This window comes from Hemiscyllium ocellatum, chromosome 2 (assembly GCF_020745735.1).
Source record: "Hemiscyllium ocellatum isolate sHemOce1 chromosome 2, sHemOce1.pat.X.cur, whole genome shotgun sequence".
In the NCBI taxonomy this organism is placed as follows: Eukaryota; Metazoa; Chordata; class Chondrichthyes; order Orectolobiformes; family Hemiscylliidae; genus Hemiscyllium; species Hemiscyllium ocellatum.
In genome coordinates this window covers 75,204,789-75,211,065 of record NC_083402.1, presented here as the reverse complement: position 1 = coordinate 75,211,065, position 6,277 = coordinate 75,204,789, and positions in this window count along the sequence as shown.

The following is a 6,277-nucleotide window of genomic DNA, read 5'->3' as shown; positions in this document are numbered from 1 at the left end:
ACAATGTACTGCAATTCACTAGCAAACAATTCCAAGACCTGTGCTAAGTGGAGATTGACCCTTATCACATTTGCACTCCACTCTCCATGTTCAAAAATGCCTTCATGATGTGTGGTACTATCAATTCCACGTTCATCATGCAACACATTGAATTCCCAGCACAGCTTATGCTTGAATGACAAATGTAAATGCCATTCTCTATCCATCAATTGACGAACCATTTTGAGACAGAGGACATTCTTCTTCAAATAGAGAAGAATAAAAGCAATGCACAACCATTGACCAGGTAGAGAATGACTACAATTATGCATTCAGCACAGTACGTGCCAGACACACAGCCACAATATCTATAAAGGTTTTGAAAATATGCAACCAGCCCAAATTTTATGATATCATTACTGATTATGGTGCTACATTATGAAAGAACAGAAGTCAGTTCAACTCAGTGTACAACATGGCAGTCATGTGTGCAGAGACTGGGGAAGAAAACTCTGATGATGATGACTGTGTATTGATGCTGCATAACAGCAACCAGCAGCAAGACAACCAAGTTGTCAGTTAAGAGCAACTGACAATAACGCATACTACTTCAAGAAATACAGTCACCAGATCAGGAGGTTGTCCAAATTTCAAAATATTACATTGAAGTTTGGATTGCAAATCCTGTTACCTCTGCTTTCATCTTATTTGGTGTACTGGAGTGAATATAATCTGACAATGTATAATTATCAACCAACCAACATGTGCCTCTGTACAACAATGTATATCTGTTTGAGAATTAATTTTTTCTTACTTTCGAAAATCAGGTCTGCTCTTGGTTACTATGCAATGCTCTCAGTTAGTCTGCAATATACCTTTAAAGGACATGCTCATGATATCACCAATGTATCATGACACGCAGTTTGATGTATAACTGTCACAGTCTCCATCTTGGAATCCTCTTGCAGTACAACACGTAGAGGGAAACATCCTACAATTTACAATTTCCCCTAAACAATGTCGTCACCTTCCTCCTATTTAGCTTCAATGACATCCTCTTTTTCCTGCTTCAGTTGTTCAGAGCAGAGCATGCCAGGATCATGCGGTGCTCTGTTTCTCGTGTATGGCAAGGGTCCACGCTCCCACCCTCTTCGCCACCCTCCCCCCCCACCCCAACAATTGCTCCAAGATGTTGGGAAAATGGGTTGCATTATATTTATGCTTGTCCTCAGTCAAGTGGTTGCATAATGGAGCCACTGGCCATGGTTGCAGAGGGTATCCCTTGTCTCCCGATCACTATTCTTGTGAGGCATCAATTGCATCGCTAGCAGCCTTGATGCACTTGTGGACTGAGATGACTTTGAAGTAGCCATTTATATAAACATTTAGCTCAGCTGTCACCTTGATGGCCACTGGGATTGGATCACCATCTAAGCCTTCAGGCCACAGGTTCTGCTTTAGCAGTTGGTATAGTTTTAAAATAGTGCCTATGATATCTGCAGCCTGAAGTGGCAATGTGCCCAGCTCAAATGGATGAAATGGCATTCATGATGATAGCCTCTGGGCTTCTGGTAATCTTTGGTGCCCCACGAGGACTTCAGCTGTTTGGCAGCAACTGGATGTTGGTGTGGGTCTTGGAATTGCTGGCACATTTATTCCTCCTCAATTTCTCACTCAGGCATTGGCAATAGGAATAGCACAGAACAAAGCAAAATGCTGCAGATTATGGAAATCTAATAATCCTGCAGACTTGAAAAAGGAGCACCATGAAAAATCTGTACATGGCCCTGTGACATACCAGACCTTATTCCAGTGTATACAACACAATTCCAACCACACAATTGCTGTAGGAAATCACAAGTTTAGTACTGAAACCTTGTCCCAATATCCAACCCATACAAAGCCCAAGAAAGGCAGAATTTCATGTATGAGCATGTTGGTGAATGCTTAGATGAGATTAACTACATATCCTTGTGCAGCCTATGAGACTTGGTTTGGATTGATATTTTTAAGGTCACCTGTGATCAGTTCTGTTTCACAAAGATATCAATGGTTAATCTGCAATGACAGATGGCATGGTGGCTCAGTGGTTAGACTGTTGCCTCATAGCGCCAGAGACCTGGGTTTGATTCCAGCCTTGGGTGACTGTCTGTGTGGAGTTTGTACATTCTCACGTGTCTGTGGGTTTCTTCTGGGAGCTTCAGTTTCCTCCCATGATCCAAAAATGTGCAGGCTAGGTCAACTAGCCATACTAAATTGACCCTAGCATTCAGGGATGTGGAGATTATGAGATGAGATTCCCTACAGTATGGAAACAGGCCCTTCGGCCCAACAAGTCCACACCGACCCTCTGAAGAATAACACACCAAGACCCATTTCCCTCTGACTTAAGCACTTCACACTATATGCAATTTAATAGTCCTGATCTGCACATCTTTGGACTGTGGGAGGGAACAGGAGCACCCCAAGGAAACCCAGGCAGACACAAGGAGAATATGCAAACTCCACACAGACAGTGTCCCAAGGCAGGAATTGAACCCAGGTCCATGGCGCTGTGAGGCTGCAGTGCTAATCACTGAGCCAACATGTTGTCTGTTAGGTGCATTAGTCAGGGATAAATGGGGAGTAGTAGAGTAGGGGAATGGGTCTGGGTGGGTTACTCTTTAGAGGGTTGGTGTGGACATTTTGAGCCGAAGAGCTTGTTTCCACACTGTAGGGATTCTATGATTCTATGACCAATGACATAGTCAGGATTGCTTGTGACCAGATTTGTAACCGACACAGTTGGACGCTGCATGCAATTCACAAGTGGAATGCTATGATTAGAGATCATAGATTATGTGTTATGTATGTGGCTAATTGCCCCTGAAATTCACTGCTCACGAGGGAAACTCATATGCTCAGATAGACAAAACCATGAACACTAGCCTGTCCAAATGTGTTGGTAGCCATTTTCCATTTGCCATAATGCATTTACAATTCGAATGAGAATGGAATGCAACATGAATTGTGTTTCATGGAGTGAATCACAGGTTCAACCCATTAATCTTGGGGTCCACCCAAACCTTTATATTCCTTTCTTCCTTGCACTTTCTGTTGACCCCATCATTTCTGAGTTTCTCGACATTCCCAGCCACCTCTTTCAATTACATTTTCATCTTCCAGTATGTTAGAACCCTATGTTAGGGGCTTGTAGTGCATTTGTAGTGACAGTGCCCTACAGCCTAGTTGTGCCAACCATTGAGCTGCAATGCCCCCTGGGTAATGGTGACCTACCACTGTCACTGATCTTGTCCAACACACTACCATTTCCCACCCTAATATGTTGAGTTCCCTCCCCTCACAATCATAATACCCTCCATATCCCAGCATGTTGTCTCCAACCTGCACAACAGTCTTCCCTAACTTTCCTACCTCATCGATGGACCCTGATAACCTCACTTGAATTTCAACAAGCAGATCTCCATGACCGATGGTGGTTTCACCCTGTGACTGACTTGGAAAAACAGGCATGATTGATACATGATTGGACCTCTTACTGACCTCTGTGTAGCTCCACAATTGGTTAACATTGAGTCTCTGTACTGGTCATATTGGACCTGCAGGTTTGAGCATGGCCCACTCCCCGTAATGCAGTGATACAGAACTCAAAACCTTGATCATCCAAATGGCCAACTGACTGTGCCCAAACCCCATGAACTGAGATTGAATTTGACTGGCTGTGGCAATACCATCTGACTAATGACAGTCCCACATGACTTGAGTGAAGGCAACTCCCCTTAGACTTTGAAACAAAGACATTTAGCTGGAGCACATTCAGTGTGTTTGCTGCACAGGTTAGTGCAGGTGTGACATTGATGTAACATATTACCACATAGCAATACATCTACTATCTTGACTGATGAATGCTGGTGATCATGATTGGTTGCCTGGTTTGACATATGAGAGCGGTTGAGGACTCTGGGTCTGTATGCAATAGAATTTAGGAAGATGGTTGGGGGGGGGGGGGGGGGGTGGGAATCTCATTAAAACTTACAGAACAATGAGAGGCCTGGATAGAATGGATGTAGAAGATGTTTCTACTAGTCAGAGAGACTAGGTCACAGCCTCAGAGTGAAGGGTGACCCTTTAAAACTGAGATAAGAAGGTATTTCTTCAGCCAGAGGGTGGTGAATCTGTAGAACTCATTGCTGCAAAATGCTGTGGAGACCAAGTCATTGAATCTATTTAAGACAGAGATGAATAGGTTCTCAATTAATAAGGGGATCAAGGATTATGAGGGGAAGGCAGGAGAATGGGATTGAGAAACAAATCAGCCATGATCGAATGGCAGAGCAGACTCAATCAGCCGAATGGCTCAATTCTGTTCAAATATTTTGTGGTCTTATGGCTTTCTGCCTGCATTAAATGCAAGGCAAAACAAAAGTACATTGAGCCTTTAAGTTCTGAATAAAGTGCCAAAATGCAAAAAATTCAAGGCAAGACAAGACAGAATGGTATTAGTATTCAAGCTGGTGCAAAGTGACTGAGTATGAAGAGAGCGTGCAAAGAGCCCCGATAAACACCTTACTTTGATACATGAATGGGGAGCCTATTCCTGTCAGCAGCAGCATTCAATGAAAGGTGTTGGTGCTCTCCAAAGTGAGTATTAATGTGGGGAACAGTGTAGTGAGTGAGTCAGAGATGTATCTTGATGACATGGTGAGACTGATGTATCTGATGCTGACCTCTAGGTACCAAACAGTGCAGGCCATCACTGCCCATAGTGTGCACCCTCAGGTCTCAGCAATTGCTACCCAGGAGGGACACACACCAAGCTAGAGCCACCAGGTACCCTACCCTGACATCTGTATCAAGAATTGTTGTTGTTTTGTTACTCTCCACCAAATGGGAAAACATGAACTTGTATATAAATGAGGTGAGAATAAATAATGAGAGAAATAAATGCTTGCAAAGAGGCCTCTTGCCACTCACAAACGAATTTCTCATCTCCCAGCTCAAACCTTGAGCATAAAACTAATCTTTTTTCCTCAATATCAAGAATTTCATTTTTTTCCAATTTCACCATACTTCCCAACCAACTCTTTTATTGCCCACTTTATTCAGGGGCTGAGAAAACTAAATGCATTGGTTCACCCTGTTAGTTATCACAGTGAGATTGTTTCATTCTCTCGGTCATTCAAGGTACATAACTTCACTGTTAATTATCTTACTGAGATATTTAAATACGTACAGATGAAACAGGAACCAAAGTAAACCATTCAGTTCCTCAGGTCTACTCCTTGGTTCAATATCATGGCTCATTTATTTGTGAGTTGAGATAGTTTATCTGCATGGCTTTCATAGTGAAATAGTTTCTTCATGTTGCTTATCATTGATAAGATAGTTTCTCTGTAATGGATAACACAGAGAAATTCATAATGATATCCATCACAGTGAGATCATGTCTCTGTGATGGATATCACAGTGAAATCCACTTGTTGGTTATCCAAGTGAGATAGTTAAACTTTGCTGGTTATTACAGTGAGATAATTTCTAAATGATGGTTATCCCAACAAGATAATTTCACTTTGTCAGTTATCAAAATTAGATTATTTCACTTTGTTGGTTATCACAGTGAGATAGTTTAACTGTATTGGTTATCCAACTGAGGTGGTTTAATTGTAGTGTTGAAACCAAGTGAGGTAGTTTCCCTGTGTTAGTTTTCCTAATGAGACAATTCCACTGAAATAAAAATGAAATGTTGTGGATGTTCACAATTTGAGGCAAAGATAGAAAATACTGGAGAAACTCAGCAGGTCTGGCAGCATCTGTGCAGATGTTACTTCAGAAGAGGAAGTATTGGATTGCAAATATTCATTCAATTTCTTGTCCATAGACACTGCCAGATTAGATAGTTTCACTCTGTGGTTATTAAAGTGAGACAGTTTCACTCTATTAGTTTTCATAGTAAGATTGTTTCACTGTTACCTTTCAATAATACAATTTAACTTTGACCTGTCATTGATACAGTTTCATGTGACCTGTCAGCGAGTTATTTTTGCTGTTACCTGTCAGTGATAGTGTAGCACTGTGACTTACCTGTGACACAGATTCACTATTACCCGTCAGTGTTACAGTTTCACTGTCATCTATCAGTGACTTAATTTAACTGAGACCTAACAGTAATACAGTCACACAGTGACACTCAGTGAGACATTCTCAGCATGATGTGTCAATTATGCAGTCTCATGATGATCTCTCTGTGAAATAGTCTTATTATGGCCTGTCAGAGATACAATCTCACCATGACCTTTCA